The sequence below is a fragment of the Stenella coeruleoalba genome, assembly GCF_951394435.1.
Source record: "Stenella coeruleoalba genome assembly, chromosome: 19".
NCBI classification, from domain to species: domain Eukaryota; kingdom Metazoa; phylum Chordata; class Mammalia; order Artiodactyla; family Delphinidae; genus Stenella; species Stenella coeruleoalba.
The window spans coordinates 50,134,329-50,156,908 of NC_137165.1; the positions used below are offsets into that span (position 1 = coordinate 50,134,329).

At 44.5% G+C, this 22,580-nt stretch overlaps 1 protein-coding gene across 2 annotated transcripts in view; it reads right to left on the reverse strand.

Moving 5' to 3' along the window:
• RPTOR (regulatory associated protein of MTOR complex 1) overlaps window positions 1–22,580 on the reverse strand; it is a 346,910-nt gene that overhangs the window by 267,194 nt on the left and 57,136 nt on the right. The gene's annotated exons all lie outside the window — the stretch shown is intronic.

The following is a 22,580-nucleotide window of genomic DNA, read 5'->3' on the forward strand; positions in this document are numbered from 1 at the left end:
AGGCTTCCTTATGATATACTTCCAGAAACAGAATTATTTGATCAAAAGATATAAACATGTTAAGACACTCTATACATTCTGCCAAATTACTTCGCAAAAACTCTGCACAAATTTACATTCTGACCAGTTCATCGCTATTCTCATTATTTAAAATTGTTAATAATTTGATGAGAGAGAAATTGTCATACTGATTTAGTTTGCATTCTTTAGTATTAATAAGGCTGAATATTTTTTTCAAATATTTGTATCCTTTGTGGATTTTCTACTCATGTTTATACTACCATTTATTTACTAATATTAGTGATCTTTTCTAATTGGTTTTCATGTACTCTTTACATATTAAAGATGGCATCCACATAATTTATTGTAAATATTTCCCTAGTCTAGTGTTTGCCATTGGATTCCTTCCTGATTCTCGACATACCGAAGCCCTGGACCCATCAGCTGATACATCTTCCTCCACACCTGCTCCTGCTCCAACTCCGACTTCCCAGTGTTAGGAAACGTCAGCCCCACCTATCCAGCTGCTCAAGCCAGAAATCTGGAACTCATCCTTCATTAGTTCACTTGTTCAACAGATATTTACTAAGCACCTACCAGGTGCCAACCGCTATTTTTACAAAATGAAGATACAGTAGTAAATCAAAGAAATAAAATCCCTGGGACTTCCCTCGTGGTCCAGGGGTTAAGACTCCGTGTTCCCAACGCAGGGGGCACGAGTTCAACCCCTACTCAGGGAACTAAGATCTCGTATGCTGCACAGCACGGCCAAATAAATAAATAAATAAAAGAAAAATCCCTGCAAGGAGGGGCAAGATATCATTTCAAATAGGGTGGCCGCTAGGAAGACCACCTGAGCCTCTGCTCCCTCCACCAGGCTCCCGAGCGCCAGTGCCCACTGTGACTCCCCGTCCATCTCTTTTGTCCTGCTCCTGAATGTCTCTGAGTTTGTCCACTTCACTATCTGCCAGCTCTAAGCCACCATCACGTCCAACCTGTGCTCCACCATTTTCCTAGGACCCCTTCCCCTGCCTGCCCCAGTCCAGGCTTTCAAACACATTGGCACACTGCCCTGTTTTCAATCAGTTCCCAAAACCTTCAAGATTCACTGTGAACTGCTCCACATGCTATTCAAGCCTCATAAGCTCCAGATCCTGCCAAGCTCTTCACTCACATCAAGTCTCACCCTTGGTCTGCCAGCATGACCTCTGGGTCTTCAAACACAGCCCCTCAGGGCTCCTTGCACGGCCTCACCAGCTCGGGGTCTCTCGGGTTCAGACCTCCACTCCTCGGGAAGGCCTTCCCAGACCCTGTCAGGGCAGAGCCACCTGCTCAACACCACCCCAGCATCCATGTCTTCCTCTTGGTGGAGCCAGGCCCATTCACGCTCCTCTGTGCACCTGCAGCTGCTCCAAGGTCAGAGTTGACATGCAGGAGCAGACACCTGGCCCAGGCCTAGCTCAGTGACCATCTGCTGAGTGGGTGAATACAGGGATTTTCCTCTAATGTTTTCACTTGTTTCACATTTCACCCTCCCCTTTTTTTTATTTTTTGGCGGTACGCGGGCCTCTCACTGTTGCGGCCTCTCCCGTTGTGCAGCACAGGCTCCGGATGCGCAGGCTCAGCGGCCATGGCTCACGGGCCCAGCCGCTCTGCGGCACGTGGGATCCTCCCGGACCGGGGCACGAATCCGTGTCCCCTGCATCGGCAGGCGGACTCTCAACCACTGCACCACCAGGGAAGCCCACACTTCACCCTTTTAATCCAGCTGGATATTATTTTGGTATATGGTACCAGGTGAGGATTAATTTTGTCTCAAAAAACTACCCAATGGTGCCAATTCCCCCTGTTAAATAATCTCCCCAAACTCACAGGTTTGTAGTGACTCCTCTAGCATATATTCCCACATAGACCAAATTCTATTTCTGGGTCACATACTTCACTGATTTAACTAATTTATCTTCACAACATTTCACAATGCTTGGGAGAGCCTGGTTTTCTTCTTCACAATTTTTTTTAAACTTTTACTTGGCTACATTTATATTCACCTATTTTTTCCAAATTAATTGTTATTCAATTTCTTAATCCCATGGAGATTTTGATTAAAGTTGTTTAATCAAGCTGCATATTGATAACACTGAGTATTTTAAGTTGTCTTCTTTGATCCAATAATTCCACATACGAGAATCTGTCATAGGAGGTACAAAATATAATAAGAGAGAACTTTCTATGTGTAAAGATTTTCTTCACAGCATTTCTTTTTTTTTTTTTGCGGTACGCAGGCCTCTCACTGTTGTGGCCTCTCCTGTTGCGGAGCACAGGCTCCAGACGCGCAGGCTCAGCAGCCATGGCTCACGGGCCTAGCCGCTCCACAGCATGTGCGATCTTCCCAGACCAGGCACGAACGCGTGTCCCCTGCATTGGCAGGTGGACTCTCAACCACTGCGCCACCAGGGAAGCCCTTCTTCACAGCACTTCTTATCATGAAAAATAAGTGGGAGCAACCTAAATTTTAAGCAAATAAGGGAATATTTAAGCACACCATTATATACTCTTAACAGAATGACACTTAGATTAAATTCTTAAAATGTTAAATGAATAGAAATGGATTCAAAATACAAAAAAATTTCATTAAACATATAAACTAAACTTGGCAAGACATGACATCCTTATGATATTCTATTTTTCCATACAGGAACACAGTGTGTTTCTCTGTTTATTCAAATTTTCTTTTTTCTTTAATATTTATTTAATTATTTGGCTGTGCTGGGTTGGATCTTTAGTTGCGGCATGAGGGATCTTTAGTTGTGGCACGTGGGATTTTCAGTAGCGGCAGGTGGGCTCTTAGCTGCAGCATGTGGGATCTAGTTCCCTGACCAGGGATCAAACTCAGGCCCCCTGCATTGGGAGTGTGGAGTCTTAACCACTGGACCACCAGGGAAGTCCCTCAAATTTTCTTTTAATTTTTCTCAGTAATGTTTAGTTAAACATTACCTCTTAGTTTACTTCTTTATGTTTAGTTAAACATTACTTCTTAGATGTTTAGTTAAACATCTTCGCCAAGTCCTGGTCATTTCTTTTAAGATTATTCCTGGATTGTTCATGACTATTTGGGGGCAATATGCTACTATACATGTATTTTGCCCATAGGAGTTTCTTACTGATAATTGCTGATATACCAGAATAATGTTTTGTGTTTTTTTTTTCACCCCCACCTTCCCAGGCTTTATCCACCAGAGAATGTCCTTTGCTTTAATCCAGAAACAGGAGATAAAACCTGCGGCAGAATCTACACTCATTAGCTCTTCTGCAAGGATATAATTTGGGTAACAGTGACTTTTCTTTATAGAGATTCACCAATGGAATCGAAATTGTTTATTTTGCTTTGGAAACTTGTTTCCCCAGCCAAAGCGAGGTCCCTTTGAGGATTTTCTGACTCCCTAATCAGTTAACAATTTTGAATACCGTATTCTCTTACCAGTGGAGATCTTTGAAAACTAAGAGACAGAGAGCAGAAGGGATGGGAGAACTCCCACATGGACCTTGGGAAGTGACCTTTATTCTTCCCCTCCACCCCCCCCAACCCAGGCATCCTATTTTTTTTCCCATATTTAATTTTTTTTTACACAGCAGGTTCTTATTAGTTATCTATTTTATACATATTAGTGTATATATGTCAATCCCAATCTCCCATTTCATCCCACCACCACCAACCCCCCATCAGAATAATGTTTAAGTCACTTTACTAAATTCTTAATTAAACGTAACTGCTTTTAGGTGACTCTCTCCAGGTTTTGTTAGTATACAAACATACTGTCTGTGACATGATGAGTCTATCTCATTCTTTCCAATAGATCATTCCTTTTTCTTTTTTAGGTCTTATGGCATTACATAGATCTTCCAAAATCATATTACTAATAATTACAAAATGATGATAGTGGTGATCTTTGCACTTGGTTTTAACAAAATTGTCATAAATGTTTCATCACTGAGAATGATGATGGTTACTGATTTGATATAATCTTTATTACAGCAAGAAAATATTCCTCTGTTCAAACAGAATTTAAAGTTATATGGGGAAGAAAGGAAGTATTTTTGTCTCTTCTCTCCCAACACTTAAAAAAAGGATTTATTGAGACTTCCCTGGTGGTCCAGTGGTAAAGAATCCACCTTCCAGTGCAGGGACGTGGGTTCGATCCCTGGTTGGGGAACTAAGATCCCACATGCCGCGGGGCAAGTAAGCCCGCCCGCCACAACTACTGAGCTTATGCACCTCAACTAGAGAGCCCGCGTGCCACAAACTACAGAGCCCACGCGCCCTGGACCCCGCGTGCCACACTACAGAGCTCACACGCCCTGGAGCCTGCGCACCACAATTAGAGAGAAGCCCGTGCGGTGCAACGAAGAGCCCATGTACCGCAACTAAGACCCGACAGCCAAAAAAATATATATATTCTTAAAAAAAAAGAAACAAAAAGCATTTATTAATAATAATTTCACTCTTTAAAGGAACTGCAACCCTGCCTCCAAAGACATACTGAAGAGAGGAACAATATCTTCCCACAGACATGCCAGAATCTTCTCATTATGAGCCATAAGAAACAAATGGTCCCTTGACCTAATGTCAGGAGAAAGGGCTGAAAAGTAATCAGAGAATAACAAAAGTTTTATTTATTAGTCATTTTCCAATATTTAATTGATCAGTATCAATAATCCCATACAGATGATTGATTATTTTACAGCAAACTCACTCTGAGTATAAGCTGCTTAAAAGTAGAAGTTTCTGGAAACATTTCTGTGGTCTTCCAATGGCCATGGTGAATAACTACTAATACCTGCCCTTTACCATTTTTAAATCAAGAGCATTTTTTCTGTGCTCTATAATGTGGAACTCTGAGGTTTCCATGAGGTGTGGATTAAACCCGGGAGCAAGTTCCAAGTTGCTTCCTAAGGAAAATGTTGCTTTTCTTACAGTCATGGGACGGCCCCTCTGGGTGCAAGGGAAGGCTTCAGGGGAGAAAACATTCCATACAGATCAGGGTCTCTCTTAGACTGACTGTGCCACCACAGTTTTGTGTTTTGTCCTCAATCTGCAAAGACAGCCTACTCTCGTTTCTCTCACAAAGCCCAGGTGAAGGACACTACACTCAGGGGTCTGCTCTAAGGCCCAGCCCACCCACTGCTCCTCAGCCAAGCCCTGCCTGCTGTGGACCCAGGAGAAAGAGGGTAAACCAGCCTTCCAGGCTGATGAGAGCTCAGGAACACCCCACATTACCCCTTCTTCTTACCTCCAGGCGTTTACGGCCAGGTCTCAAGCCCAGTCGTTTCTGATCATTTCTGAGCAAGAATGGCCTCCACATGCCAGTGCTTACTCCTTAACTGGCACTGTGCTACGCCGTCACCAAAAGGCCATGAACTAGAAAAGGTGGCTGTGTGCCATCCTTAGGGAGGCATGGAGAGAGTAAAGAATTTGGGCGGAGGCGCCAGGACTGTACCCTGGTCACTGGGATTTCAAAGCTCCATTGCTGGAGCATCTGTTTCTTCTTCTTTTTTTTTTTTTTTTTTCTTTTCTTTTTTGCTGTACGCGGGCCTCTCACTGCTGTGGCCTCTCCCGTTGCGGAGCACAGGCTCCGGACGCGCAGGCCCAGCAGCCATGGCTCACGGGCCCAGCCGCTCCGCGGCATGCGGGATCCTCCCGGACCGGGGCACGAACCCGCATCCCCTGCATCGGCAGGCGGACCCTCAACCACTGCGCCACCAGGGAAGCCCTGTTTCTTCTTCTTAATCTCTCTGTTGTCAGGCAGGTGGTGCAGGATGAGATAGGGCATTTACACAGCATTCCTATGCTCTCTGATCATAATCCTATTTCTTCTACCTCAGCTGACACTCTAGACAAATTGCATTCCCTCCACCTCTACAACTGCAGTTAATGAACTTAAAATAACAATTCTCAGTAAAATAAATAATTTCTAATTTCATTATAAAAAGTATGATCTCTGAGGCTCTCCAAGTCCTTAGACAGAAATACTAATAGAAGCACTATTATCGCTCTTTAGTCCTGCAAGGCAGCTAATGGGCCTCACCTCACCAGGCCTCCACCAAATGTAGTGTTCATTACTAATCAAACATTACTGACAGCAACAGTTTCTCCGTGATTGCTTTGAAGGTGAGCAATAGGAAAGCATGGCCCTCAGAGAGAAAGTATAAAATTAGCTACACTCCATAAATTAAGATATTAAAGGAATTAATTTGATTCATCCTGGTGTATATAATACACACCTAACCCTACATCCTGCCTTTTTATATCTTTTAAGAAAACAAGGGAAAACATCTCAAGAATATATTGACCCATGAACTACAAACATGTATTTGACCTAACACCTAGCCACCAATTTAATTCCACAATTGGGCAAAAGACAATACCAGTAAATATCCTTAAGCCAATCAAATATGTCTTTGCTCCCCTGCAAATTGTCATGGCATTGGCTTGATTTCAAATGTGGTGGATTTTAAATTCTTAGCTATACCCTAAAGTGTCTTTTTGGTATTTTATTTTCATTTCTATGGCAACCTCATTCCAAAAATTCTAGATTCATGTTTTTAATAATACAGTTATAGCATTAAGAAAATATAAGGGCTATCAAATTTACTGTGCCAAAAATTGCATAATAGTACATAAAATAACCATTTTGAATTTTAAAACATTTCTTCTCCAATGTCATATAATTGAAGATGACAGAGTTATATCCCTAGAGGTTAATTTCGAATTTGAAAAGAGTATCATTTTGAGAAGCTCTAAAACATTAAGTGATCACTGAAAACGTATGACCTTGGACATGTCGGTTAATTCCAATCTCTCCTGAACAATTCTCTCACCCTAAAATGAAGTAGATGATCTCTCAGGCCCCAAGATTTCTCTGATCCTAAAGTTTTTGACTCCAGGACTGGTCTCTCCAGCCATACCGGAAGTATCCCTAAAGGCATGGAGCACCCTGCCTTACGATTCTGAACCCAACCTAGAGGGCTCAACATCACCTTGGCTACAAGGTGGGAGAGGCTGGGGACAGTCGGGCAGTGGGGGCCTGACGCTGTTGTAACAGCCTGGGCAGTTTCCCATACAATCCTCTGGTGCCAGATGTGTTGTGAAATTCACGATTTTTCCAATTTACAAAAGGATAATATGGTATATATCCCATATCCCATGTAAAATACCAAGAAGGGTCTGGAGTAACATCCTATTCAAAATTAAAATTTCCACTGAAATGCACAAATATCAACAATCCATGGAATAAAGACTATCAATAACCTCATACCAGCTCACAACCCAGTTGTGCCCCCAAATGAGTTGCAAAAACATTTCCAGTATTCAGAGCTTTTGGATTTCAGAATTGCAGATAAGGGCCTGTGGACCTGGATCACTGCCTCTACTTGAAAGCCTCTGTATACTGCTTGTCACCTTGCTGATTAAAAATACATTAATGCCTGTCACCGAAGAATTCAAAACAAAATCACAAGGAATTCCTTTATTGGTTTCTTCCTACTTAATTATTTGATAACTATATATTTTTTAAAAGATACAGTGGATCAAACCTGAGTATAAATTCACAGGCTGGCATGCAATGACACCCAAGCTGTTATACAGAATGAAGAAATTATGCAGCTTAAACTGGCCAATCACTGCTTTCTGCTCCCCAAACCGAGAGTCTGACTCACTCCTATTCCTTCCAACATAAACAACTGAGCGTAATGGAAAATAAACAGAAAGCAAGACTAGGATTTGCCATATATGCCACAATATTCACTATTCCCCTGTTTGTCTGAGGGCAAAGCCACCCAATTCCCGGCAGTGCTCATTAAGATTCAGAGCATCAAGCAAAAACTTTGAGCAGAGCCGAAGCTATACAAATGCATAATTTATAAAGAAAGTCAGAAACTAGAACATATAGCAAACAGAGTAGATACACTACAGGAGGGGCGGGGGGAATCGAGTTGTTGAAGAAAAGGAAAAACCAGTTTGCCTCCTAACTCCCATCCCAAAGACTGCTAGAAAGAAGTGAACAATAAACCTAGCAAGAAGCACATCAAATGGAATTTTTGCAACCAAGACCAATAATACAAAACAAGATCCTCATCACCAGCAGCAACTGTGTGAACCTGGGCAATCCCGGTTGTCTATTCCTTTGCTCATTTCAATGGGAACTGGCAATGAGGGAGTGGTTCTTGAATGTCTGAGTTCAGTTTGTTACCTTGAGCCAGAGGCCTAACTTGGGTTTAAGGACTCTTTTTTGAGGCCAAATTCTGTCTATATTCCCCTGTTTTTAAATCTACGTTCACTCCTATAAAATAGCCTAATAAAAAGTGAAGACACAAGAGGTAACTTTTCAACATCGAAAATTATAAAGTCTCGTCCAGAGCTACTGTCTTAGACGTGTGCAGATCCCTCCCTCCCTCACCCTTCCCACCCCATCCAAACGTTCAGGACATGTGGAGTACGTGTACCTCCAACATCACGACGCTTAGGAAATTTATATTTCTAAAAGCCAAATTAAAGAACTGAATACAAAATAGGTTGATTATAGGGACTTCCCGGTGGTCCAGTAGTTAAGACTCCACGCTCCCAATGCAGGGGACCCGGGTTCGATCCCTAGTCAGGGACCTAGATCCCACATGCCGCAACTAAAGATCCCTCATGCCGCAATGAAGATCCAGCATGCCGCAACTAAATATCCCACATGCCGTAACAAAGATCCCATGGGGGAAAAAATGGGTTGACTATAGAGATCATAACTGCTTTAAACAAACTAAAGAAATCCCTTCTCAGAGGAATCCTATACGAAATCTTTTTGTGATTCCTTCATGAAACAGATGGTCTTCCCTTGGTGCCACCTTTGCAAACCTGGGCGTCTGTGATATGGGGTTCTACATGCCCCACCTGGTCTGAGGAGCCAGTCTACTTGCACTAATGAGCTGAGTGAGGGACCAAAAATGACTTCCTTGCCTTTTCCTGTAACACCTTATGAAATGAAATTTAAGTGTGTATACACACAGAGATAAAATTAACTATCCAGTCTCCTTACTTAAAAAGTGAAAATAAAAATACTTAATTGTCGGGCTTCCCTGGTGGCACAGTGGTTGAGAGTCTGCCTGCCGATGCAGGGGACAAGGGTTCGTGCCCCCGTCCGGGAAGATCCCACATGCCGCGGAGCGGCTGGGCCCGCGAGCCATGGCCGCTGAGCCTGCGCGTCCAGAGCCTGTGCTCCGCAACGGGAGAGCCACAACAGTGAGAGGCCCGTGTACCGCAAAAAAAAAAAACTTAATTGTCACAGAGGGATAATAAGAAGATGTGCATACTGACAAATTAACTCTAAATAATTCGACTATATAAGGTCTAAATATGGTAAACCATTCTGTTGAAGCCGAAGGGTCTGACTTGAGGGCACAGGTTAAAGAACGCTCTGTGTCATGTGCTGGAACATTACAGCATCTTTAAAGCACATTTGCAGGTTGCACAACTCTGTTGGTAGAGGGTGAACTTTGTAGTACGTGCACTATATCTCAATAAAGCTGTTAGAAAAGACATCTTTTCAAAGAATGTTAAACAGCATGGGACATACCCAAACGTAACCTGAGTGAAGAGAGGAGGTACACAACCAGATCCATAATTATTATCCCAAATGTGCAAGTATACATATGCAGAGAACACAGAGTTAAAAAACAAGATGCCACAAGTAGTTTTGACCTCTGGGGAATGGAAGATGTGGATGATTCCTCTTTTCCTCTTTCTACCTGGCCCTTCTGTGTGTGTATTTTCAAATTTTCTACCGTGAACATAAGTTATTTCTATAAGTGGAGGGAAAGGTTATAAAAATTATTTTATCACAATAGTCAAGGATTTTTTACATGTGTGCATATATGTATATATAATTTTTATTGTATCCTGAAAATAAAGAGAGTGGCTTGTTCGGTTAGCTGAAGTTTAGACACTAGTCTAACTTCCAAGGCAACAAGTGGGCCAGGACTGAGGAAATGCAATGCGGGTGATTCCCAGCATGCCTGCGGAGACAGAACTCTGCTAACCAAACTGAATGTGGCCTCATAATCAACAATATACCTGGTCTTGGCAAAGCAAGTAAGTCAAAGGGCTCTAGTCTATTTCTTCTCTACTCCTTCCCAGGTCAGGACACAAGATAAGGCCCACTGCTAAAATTGCTTTCAACAAGATTCTCCAATTCAATAAATGGATTGATTTCAAGGCTGTTTAGAGATTTCTGTTATTTGATAAAACACTGAACAGCTGCTTTACCACTCCTAATGTAAATTAAAATTAGCAGCAGCAGCATGGGAGTGAGTCATTCATTCAGGACTAATTTTTCTTCCACTCTTTATTATCCAGCATATGTTACCCATGGTACAGATTTCATAAAAACAATCTCAAGGCAAACCAAAGTACACACAGCTCCCAGGTGGCTGAAAAAATACACCCGAGGTGGTTGGAACACCTTGATAACAGGCATTTCACCACTAAGTCCGAGGATGCTACGTGTGGCTGTTATCTTCTGCTACCATCCACCCTCTTGGTTGGGACAACATATGTTATGAAGCTGTTCTCAAAGGTCTCACAGCTCCAAGTGGAGGGTAGTGTGGATTCTGCTAACAAAGGCCTTGAAGAGCATCACAGCCAGGAGCTGGAGTGTGGGCCCCACTAAGTTGTCGAGGCAGAAATGTGGCTAAACAGATGTTTTTCAGGAAGACTAACTCATGACAACGGCTAACATTTACTTGGGAAGGAAGAGGCTGGAGGAAGGGAAATTAGCCCGGAAGCTGTTATAGTGAAACAAGAAGACCTGCACTGGGTGCGGGGAGAGTGGGAAAGAAAGAAACCTCTATTTCAAAGAGAACAGGGGATAGCATGTGCTGCTAAGTGGGTGTCGGAGATGAAAAGCATAAAGGTCCTGTGTGGCTGAAACTCCGTAATAAGCCATCCATTAAAAGCCCCCATGGGGAACTGTGGTAGACACCTGCCATCTGACTCCCCATAACCTTTTTTACACCTTCCATCACCTTGATAACTTCCTATGCTGTGGGTCCCACCTTTCCAAAGTAGAAAATAAGAACAATTGTGTCTTAGACTCTCTTGCAGCTAAGGGGCCAGCATGTGGCCTGGGCTCCTCCAGTCAGATACACCTGCCCGAGAATCAAGTTCCGAATCCAGCAATGCCAAGCCCCTGCTCCACAGGGAGCTGTGTGGCTGAGGCACCTGACTCTGGAGGGTGGCAGCCGCACAGCTGCTAAGCTCATCCCAATGTCCCAGTGGTTCAGCAGCTACTGAGGCCCCCTTGGGATCTTCAGAAGATCTGGGTCTGGCCCTGGGTCCTCCCAGAGATCTTCAACACATTCCTTTTCTGCTTAACCTCCCAGCATGGATTCCAACGCCTATAACTAAGAATCCTTAAGGCTCTTTAGGGGAGAAAACATTCAGAGGCCAAAATCATCACTGGATTTAACTACGTGGGCATCTTGTACTAATCGCCAACTCAACCGTCGTCAAACCAGGGAACTGAAGACACACAAAGATTTTGCCAAGGTGCTGTTATCCCAACAAGCGGCACTTTTGCCTCCAATCTCACACAGACTAGCTGACCGTATCTAAAGGAGAGAAGAAGGAAACGAAAGGTCTTAGCTGAATCATCACTGAACCATCACTATCAAGAATCTTCCTGAGCCCTGAAAATACTCAGTCTGAAGGCAGCAAAAGTAGCATCTTGACCTCACAGTGATTTAGATCTAAAACTGGTTCTGGCAACTCCTTTTCCTTTGATTATAAAAATGTAGCCCACTAAGTTCTCGGCACAGCACTCCCTTGCCTACCCCCTTGTATCTCTCACAAGCATACTATACTAATAAACTCTTCCCTTACCTGTCACGCTGCCTCTCACTGAATTCGTTCTGTACCAAGACAGAAGAACCTATGCTCTACTGAGCCCCCAAACATGTTCTGTGGTTTCAGGACCATGGCCCGGGGAGTGCACAGCAAAAGCAGCATACCTGCCAGGAGGTGAGCTTCATCTACGGGAATGGGGCCCACAGAGGGTCCCTGGCTCTGGGGAACTGTGGTGATGTTTATGTACTGTGAGATTTGATTTGCTTTTTGGTCTTTTTATAAATACATGCACATACTACTATATATTGGAAACAACGATTGGCTGTAAGTGGAGAACACAGGTTTTCGCTGTACGCTTCTTTCAACTCTTCTACTTGTATGGGAGTTTTTCAGAATAAAGGCTTGGAGGCAATCTACACTGAAAAAACTAAAACTGATCACAACAAGAATCCAAGCAAAAATATATTCTATTGCTTGAAACTAGTTGCCAGGTAATAGAAAGCATTTTTGTTTCCATGAAAGGACAGTTCTGGAAACCATTCTCCTCAGCAGACTGCACACAGAGCTGTCCCACTCTAAAACTCAACAGAAAAGGCAGGGGTGCCACAACATCCAAACATCAGACAAACTTTCTACCATTCAGCTTAACTGATGGGGTGCCTGACGGTACCCTGAGTACACGCACTAAGCCTGGAAATCAGAGAACTCTCTGGGTTTTCATACATTCATTCATTCATTCACGCCGTGGCAGGTCTTTGTTGCAGCACGCGGGATCTTTGTTGTGGCACGCGGGATCTTTGTTGCGGCATGCGGACTCTTAGTTGCGGCATGCGGACTCTTAGTTGCGGCATGTGGACTTCTTAGTTGTGGCATGTGGACTCTCAGCTGCAGCATGCGGGATCTAGTTCCCCGACCAGGGATCGAACTCGGGCCCCCTGCATTGGGAGCTCGGAGCCTTACCCACTGGACAACCTGGGAAGTCCCCAGGAGTGAATTCAAACACATCAGGGATGGCAGCACTTCCTGTAGCCTTCTCTTCATCAGTACATGCAGCAGAAGCTTTATCAGTAAGACTGGACGCTCCCTCAGCTTCTGTCACGTGGGTCAAAGGACCACTCAGGAAGCTCTACCTCACATCCCTGCCCTCCCAGAGACAGAGCTGCACAAGAACCACAAAGGGGCACAGCATGAGACCGCCACCTCCTGCCCTTCCCCAGGCAAAGGTCCCACATGTGGCACCTCCATACCAAACCAGCTCCCTCCCCGCACCATCGCCACCAGCACGACACCTCATCATTCTGTAACTACTGTGAAGTAAATTAAGTCCACTGACTAACAACAACAACCAAACACTTGCTCACTTTAATAAGCTAAGGTAACTGACAACAATGGGAACATTCCACGTTACATGAACAAAATTCAGAAATGCTTTCCATCTACATCATCATCGTGTTGTACAATTGAGCTTCTGCTGCACGTACCAGGACTAGGAAATGTTTCACATTTTGCTTAGCTGACTGTGTAATGAAAGTAGTAAAACTGAACAAACACATGGAAAAGGAAGAGGGGGGGAGGAGGAGGAGGCGGGAGGCTAATTCCTCCTCGAAAGTCTCTCCTCCTGTGGCTTAGTGCCCTCCTGTCCGCTGACCTCTCCTTGTCATCATCCCCTGCCTCCCGCAGCCCCAAACCTGCTCCACCCGTGTCGCCTCCTACGTGAGTGAAAGGTACGGACAATTACCCAGCTCTAAATCTGGACACTTCACCCCAATCTAATGTTCCCAAATTGATGTCCACGCTGCCCGTCTCCATACCCTGAGTTCAAGCCTCAACCTGTCTCTCCTCCATGAGTCCAATTGCTCCCCTCCAATCCAACCTCCTTTAATACATCTCCATTTTAACACCATGGGTGCCTTCTACACTGACAGACTAACCATGCCATCCCATCACCCGGAGAGCACAGCAGTGCAGGGCCCCACAGGATCGTTCCTTTACATTCATATACATGGCCAACGACTCCCCAAACGTGCAACGCTCTCTCACATTCTTTGCCTTTTTTCTGGTCACCCTGTGCTTCACTGCACACACGCATGCACATGCACACGTGCGCACGTGCACGCACACACACACACACACACACACACACACGCTGCATGCGGATTTAGGGGAAATGTCCACCTCTACACCTAACTAAACTATTAACATCTATTTTTAAAAAAAAGAAAGAAAGAAAGAAAAGAAAAACTGAGAAAAAAGACAAATATCAAAAACTAGGAAAAAGAACACAAAATACAAACAAGCACTTTCCAGAAGAAAAAACTCAAAAGGCCAACACACATACCAAAAACTGCGCAAGCTCACTATTTCTCAGAGAAATAGAGACAAGATACCATTTCACATCATAGTATTGGAAAAAACTTCCAAGTCTGACAGTACCTATACTAGCAAGGTTGTGGGTGAACAGGAGCTCCGGACACTCCTGGACGCGGGAGCTTGAACACACTATTGCCTGGAGAGGATTCTGGCAACACGATGGAGTGGAAGAGTGTGCGTTTCCTACAGCTCTGTTCCATTCTAGGTAAATACCCTAGAGAAACACTCACACGTGCAAATGTAGGCACGATAAGGACATTCACTGGGTGCTGTCTTGAGAAGTGAGAAAATTAGAAACAACCTAAATGTCCAACAATGGGGACTGGATGCATTACATGTATGTTCATTTATAGAGTTCTTCTCCTCAGGGGATGAATGAAAGTCTTCTACTGAGATAGCAATGAGACCAAATGAATGCAAAGATTGGAAAAGAGTTTATAAAAGCTATGAAAGTGAAGGCAGCACAAAGACTCCTCTGACTCTTGGAGACCGAGTATCCCGCCCATGAAATCACCATGGCAATATGGCCAGCAGGGACAGACGGCACATGGGAAAATCTGCATCAAGCACATTAGGAAAGCTTTCTAGTTTTCCGGGAAGAACCCCATTCATCGTTGCTGAGATGACAATAACTAGAAACAGAAACTGTAGTGCATGCAATTAACCTCTACGACCACAGCAGCAAATTCCAGCAATTACAGGCACTTGACCATGACTACAAGTCATGCACCGAGTGTAGTGGTCCCATCAAAACCACACGAAGCAGCACCTGTAAAACGAGGGCACCCAATACACACTGACTCAGAAAAGAAATGTTGTCAGCGGTTGTGGCTGGACCCTGGCACTTCACCAAAGGGGAGGAACAGCTCCAGACCATGTTGCACTCAAAGTGGTCACGGTGGCTGTGAGCCTGGCCCACCTATGTTAGGTAGATTAGGTGTAGCAAATGTGTTTTGACTTACAATATTTTCAACTTATGATGGGTTTATGGGACTTAACTCCATTGTAAGTCAAGGAAGATCTGTAATGGGTCATTTTCCTTGTTAGAAAAATGAACCTTTAACCTGAGTAGCTCCCTCTAGAAACCTAGAGTTGTGTTTCAATCAGAGAATGGCCCTACTGATTGATAAAAGATATTATTATTCAGAGGTAGATCTGCAATTCGACACTCCTCCCACCACAAAAGACCTTTAGACCTTTAAAATGAATGAATGGGTGGGTAGATATGTAGGTAGATAAATAGGTAGGTAAACAAATAGATAATAAATGAATAAATGGGTGGGTAGGATGGATGGATGGATGGATCAAAACAGAAGCCTGAAACTTGCCTTAGGTATATAATTTCCCACAGTGTCATCACTAAAACAAAATCATGCAAATATAAGCAGAACAGGACTAGTCCCAAAATCCAAAATTAATCAACTACTTCAACTAAAGAAAGATAGGGGGAGAAAACTGTCACTCACTATGAAATTTGTTACATAATTGCATGTATTTTTAAAAATCATGTGAACATTTTTTAGTGGCTAAGGAAACCACCTCCTTAAAAACTCTGCTGGTAAGAGACACCATAGAAAATAACGGCACCATGACTGACATACCTTGAGCTTCACACAACTACCGGCATTTCACAAACTTAGATAGTAGAGGACAGTCAGATCCAGAGTTACACCAGTTCCCAAAGAGCAAATCCACTGCTTTTCTGATTTAGCCACAGCTTGTTCTGGAGCCAGTTCACACCATGGACCCAGGGCCTGAGACAGACCCTGATCATGAACAACTGAACAGATGGGTTTGTGCGGGCCTACTGTGTGACAACTGCTCTGCTGGATACTTTATGTACATAACTTCATTTTCAAACATAAGTAAATATTATCACTTCTATTTTACACTACAGAACCCATAGTTCGGGAAGAGAAATGCCCGTGTGACCCCAACTGGATTCAAACCTCCTTCTATCTATCTACTTATCTACTTTGCAGCCAGCATTTCCCTGCCCATGTTCTCCAGCCCCAAGCAATGTATTTTCACTGACTCCTAAAACTTGGAAAGGGTTTACATATCATCTGCTCTGTCATCATCACATCCTCACATTTTTTTTAAACTCCAAAAAAATGAAACCTGAGAGGTTACATAACTTTCATCTCAAAACAATTACTTAGTAGTAAGAGTAAGACAAAATCCCAAGCCGTCAGTGACTTCACTCCAAAATGCAGAGTTAAAACTATTTAGTCTTGGGCTTCCCTGGTGGCGCAGTGGTTGAGAGTCCGCCTGCCGATGCAGGGGACACAGGTTCGTGCCCCGGTCCGGGAAGATCCCACATGCCACGAAGCGGCTGGGCCCATGAGCCATGGCCGCTGAGCCTGCACGTCCGGAGCCTGTGCTCCGCAACGGGAGAGGCCACAACAGTGGGAGGCCCGTGTACCGCAAAAAAAAAAAAAAAAAAGTATTCAGTCTCTCTTTCCTCTTTGCCTGGCTGAAAACTTCACCTTGAGATTTACCCAAACTTGCCCTTAAACCCCCAGCCCCAGGGTCAACTGAGAGTGATGGTGAACTGAGGACCGCACCTCAAGACCTGGATTGTATTAACCCTCCTTTCACCATATTTTACTCAAATCCACAAAAGCCATGTTTCTCTTAGACCCACAGCAAGAGTGGACCTCCACTCCAGGAAGAGACTGTGAAGGGCAGCCGGAGAGGGACAGAGGAGACTGTGGGAACTCTCCATGGCTGCATGCAGGCGTGTCCTGTGCACAGAGTGCACAGCCAGTGTGCAGATTTCACCTCTGGGCCAAGAGAGCCAGTACCATCAGCAGCCCAGCTCTTGACTCTGCTCCCCTTCCCTCAAAAGACTAGCTCATTCCTTCGTTAAACGATATTCTCTAAATTTACAAAGATGGAGGAATTTATTTTACACACTTTTGTAATGCAAATACACTGTATAGGTACTCAATATTTAGTTACAACACTGTTCTCACAAAAGCGACTCTGCCTGTAGAGAATGGACTTGAGGACACGGGGAGGGGGAAGGCTACGCTGGGAAGAAGTGAGAGAGTGGCATTGACATATATACACTACCAAATGTAAAACAGATAGCTAGTGGGAAGCAGCTGCATAGCACAGGGAGATCAGCTCAGAGCTTTGTGACCACCTAGAGGGGTGGGATAAGGAGGGTGGGAGGGAGATGCAAGAGGGAGGGGATATGGGGATATATGAATGCATATAGCTGATTCATTGTGTTATACAGCTGAAACTAACACACCATTGTAAAGCAATGATACTGCAATAAAGATGTTTAAAAAAAAAGTAAAAGTGAAACAAACAAAAAGGGACTCTGCCATCATTTAGTACCTGCACAGAACAGAAGCTCAGGAAAGTTCAGTTTCTATCCAATACTTAACACAAAATTCTAAAACACTAAGTCTCTTCTTCTTCCAACGTTATCTATCTATCTTCCAACACTTCCCTTTTGTGACTATATCATATTTCAGTATTTGGCTGAAATTGGCTTCCTGCTGAATACCTGTTTTCCTTATGGGGGTCTGGAATTTCAGTACCTGCCACTCAGAGGCTGCCTACATGACCAGCCCCAGATAGGAACCTTTAGTGCTGAGTCTTTACCAAATTTCCCTGGCCATTAACATTCCACACGTCTTGTCCTAACTCGTTCCTGGGGGAGTGAGGCATGTTCTGTGTGACACCTCTGGGAGAGGACCCTTGGAAGCTTCTGCCTGGCTTTCCCCAGACTTCGCCCCATGCACCTTTTCCCTTTACTGGTTTTGCTCTGTCTCCTTCCACTGTAATGGTCATAGCCATGACTACTACAGGCTGAGTCTTGGGAGTCCTAGTGAATCATCGGGGGGGAGGAGCGGGGGAGCAAGGGGGTGTCTTGGGGACCTTTGAGGCACACCATATGTGTACAATCAAACAATAATCAACTTTTCTCCCGATCCTTCCCTCAACCCTTCAAAGGATATGCCAACTCCTACAAATAGCACTGAATGGGTCAGAAATGTATCTTCCTCCCCAGGCTCTCAGATTTAATGCTTATTAGTACCTGATTACAAATTAGACCTTTAACCAACCAGTCTTAAGCTCTCGGAAAAGTAACCATTTATGCCAAGTCCTCCTCATCCTGACATTTCATTGCTGAAACAGTTTCTTGATAGGTTTCTCTTGGCATGAAACAGGATAAATTAGACTTAAATCATTTTCAATTTGCTTAACAAAGTCCACAGGATAAATTGCCTGGATAAAAGTGAAATTATTCCAGTTGACTGAGATATTTTTCACAACAAAAATAAATGGCATAGTGAGTTAGGCAGATTGCAAATCCAACCACCATAACAGTTCCTACTTCTCACTGTGTGTCAAGAAAAATACTCCAAAACATATAAACATGGAAAGGTACAAGGCACAAAGCATCCCATCTGTGATGACCGTCAAATGGAAGGACCTAAGAAAACTCAGTGTTCTTTGGCAGCAAAACTGTGGAATCATATGCCATAGAAAGTTTAAGGAAAACTGGAATGTATGAGATTAAAACTTCATAAATCTCTGTGGGGCCTCACACCACCTCTAATACATGAGTGCTTGCCGCGATGCGGAGAGATTGGGTTCCACGTCCTGTGGGTGCACAACAAACTACCCACTTAGTGGCGATTCTACAGGTCAGAGATTCACAAAGGGACAAAGGGGACAGCTCATCTCTGCTCCTCAATGTCTGGGGCCTCAGCTGGCAAGACACAAAGGCTGGTGATGACTCACAATGGAACCACCTGGAAGCTTCTCTCACACACCTAGCAGTTGATGGTGGTGTGGGCTGGGATGACAGGAATACCAGTGAGTAGCTTCCCAATGTGGTCTCCCAAGTGGGGCTGGTCTGGGCTTCCATGGTGGCTGGGTTCCAAGCATGGGCATCCCCACGAGAACCAGGCAGAAGCTGTGTTGTCTTTAGCCCCCAAGGCACAGAGCATCATTTCTATCATGGTCACAGATGGCCCAGGCCCCAGAGGAAGGAAAAAGGATGTGGCCTCTCAGTGAAAGGAGTGTCACCACCACACTGCAGTGGCACTGTGTGGGATGGGAGATGGCTGTGTGGTCCTCTTTGGAAAATACAATCCACCAGCCCAGTCTACCCTCTGGCCACAGTTCACATCCGTCCACATGCAAAATGCACTTGGCACCTCCCCAAGGCTCCAAGGCCCACGAGGTTACCACCTCAGCTTGAAGACCAGGATCTCATCATCTAAACCACGTCAGGGGAGCATGAGGCTCGTCACGTGTTCCCTCAGATCTAAAGGCCTATGAACTAGAAACATACACATGGCCCGCACACATGGAGGGGCCGGCACAGGACAGCAGGGGCACACACACCCAGAGCCATGATTAGGGCCCTGGTCTGCTGCCTGGTGCTTGTGCTCTGGGGCTCGTGGTTCCAGCCTCTCAGATGTACTTCATTTCCCATAAAAAGTAGCCCCTGTTTGCAGCTGGGGAGTTTTCTCAGCCTGCTTCCTGCCAGTACAAGTTTGGAGGTCCAAAGGCCTTTTTTCATTTTGTTCTGTTTCAGTTTAAGCAGATACGTAATCTCTCACAATCTTTGTGGGCTTTTTGTGTAACAATTTATAATCCACTCCATCAGACAAAGCTACACCCATGAAGAGGGGAGCCCTTTGTCCCCGGCTCCCTTTCCAGGCTGAGGGTCAGCATCCTTCTGATTCTCAGAGGCCAGCCGCTGAGGGAAAGACCACAGCCCAGATCCAAGGCCTCAGCAAAGGCTCCCACAGACCAGCCTAGATCTGCGAACTGCCTGAAGCCGTTCCTTCATTTGAGGACCCTCTGCCTGGAGGAGAGGCTGGAACTGAGAAAGTTTTAGTTTTGAACCCAGCAAGTCCTGTCTCTTTATACTGAAACGCTGTTCTTTAGCTCACCTGCCTCCTCTCCAGTTCTATCACAGGCACCAAGTGGAAGCCAGGTGGCTCTTTGAATATTCTGCCTGGAAATCTCCTGAACTAAATTACTGGGTTCATTAAATACATTCTGTGTGTTCTGCTCTTTATCACAGCAACAGCAACCCCAAATGCGCCACCACCACATAACGAGGAGCTCCTTTCCTCCAGTTCACAATAAAACGTACCTCCTTTCCTTTCAGGGATGTGGCCCAAATCCAGCCAGGCCCACAGGCTTACTTACTGTCCATCCAGGCAGAGGAGGGAGACAGACACCACATGCCCACCCCATCCCCAGCCCTAAAGCTTCTGCGAGGCCCTTAGACTTTTGCCCACCACCTGGACCCTAAGCCAATGCCAAAGGCTTTAGGATTTTATCATGGCAATACCTGTTTCCAGCTTCCAAAATGTGCTCACATCATCTACTGCTGCTTAACAAACCCCCTTACTCCGTGTGTGAAACCACCACTGCGCTCACAGCCTCCACAGGTCAAGAGCTGGGAAGAGCCCTGCAGGGGGTGAGTGACAGCTGGGGAGGAGGGGGCCTCTGCACGCCTCTCACATGGCCACAGGTGTCCTCACAGCAAGGGGGCGGCTCCAGAAACAAGGACCCCAGCGGATCAGAGGAAAGCCTCGCATGACCCAGCCTCTAGGTCACAGGGCCCATGGTCACAAGTGGCCCCGATTCAAGGGGAGGGAACAGAGACGCCTCCTCCATGGAAGAAACAGGAAAGTCACAGTGACTGTATGGGGAAAAATACAATCTGCCTTCATTTCCTGTTGTCTCTTTGTTCACCTCCAAGTCCTACACTGTAGTAAGAAATCTCATTACAAGCACACCTGTGTACACAGGATTCCATTTTTCATTAATTCCTCGGTGAAGACAGGTTCTAAACAGAGTTTAAGGTTGGTTCATGACACGAGCCTTGGGCTCTGCCCCTGTTGCTGGGCGCCTCAGCTTCAGTGTCTCGGCTCAACCACAAACTGCCTCATAAGTTTCTGCTTCGCTGTTTTGGGTGCCTTAGTCCCACACTTGGATCCAACAATATAAGCTATGTCTTCCCCTTCTTGCAAACTCCCTCCAGTGTCAAACCAAACACCATGCCAAACAAAAGTTCCCACGGGATAGATACCCACTGGACAAACCGACTGTTACACACCGCAGACATCTGAACTGTTATCATGCTACCTGAGTGCCTCTCAAGCGCAGCCAGGTGCACGGAAACCCCCAGGCCAAAAACAAGAATCTTTATCCTCTTGTAAGAGCAAATTATGCTGCATTTTGAGAACATGTGATGAACCTGTGACATGACAACCAGGTCCCTTGCTGAACTCTACCTCTCCCAATTCCACCTCAGCAAGAGTCCATTTAAACAAGAGGAAAACATCATCAAAATTAAAATGCACGGGGCTTTTCTCCAAAATGCTTTCTACACTGGAGTTCTTAAATACCAGCACCATCATCAATGATGAAAGAATAAAATATAAAAGGTACACAATCTAAGAAATAAGTCAAATAAAATACAAACCTGGGTATCCTCCTCCTCATCACAGAGAAGCACCACAAATGGTCCCATAACTAGCTGTAAACCCGAGGTATCACATGCCCTCTGGAAGACCACAAATGTACTAGCCCATAAGAGGACCCATAGCTGTTAAGGCAAACATTTAAAACAAAAAGTTGCAGCCTAACAGTGCCTGCCAGACCTTGAAGAGAGGAAAAAGGGAAATTCAAGAAAAAAATTTTATAGTAGATGTAGCCAAAAAGATAAACATACTTCTTTCTGACATTTTTTTACCATTTGCAAAGTAATGATAGGTCAATCCTCTATTATTAATTCCAATCCCAACTTGAAAGATGTGAGAATGAGGATATGGCAGGGATAAGCAGATTTCCTTAAAATAAAATGTAAATATGAATGATACGGATGTAAACAAAACTGCTGCCCCACAAAAATTGCTTCTGGAGGACCCTGGCTTCCAATGTGCGTTTAATCACAACCCGAGTCCACATTAATAAACCCTTTCAACCTAAGACAGCATGAACTAACATTGAAACTAATCTGCCTTAGTTTTAAATGGCAATACAATGAAAATGATAACAACCATAAATGTTATCAAGACAAACTTACATCAGTCCAAAAAATAAGTAAATATTATATTTTAGTAAACTTCCTGGAAACTCCCCAAAACACTGCAACCCAAAACAGCAGGGCAGCTGGTTGATGGCCAGAAACCTTACAAGAAAAATCCAAATAGCTGGGCAATATTACTGAAAATATCAAAACCAAAACCATATCCCACACACCTTATAAACAGAGGGGATGCACAGACTCATAAAAATGTTTCTAGGACTTCCCTGGTGGCACAGTGGTTAAGAA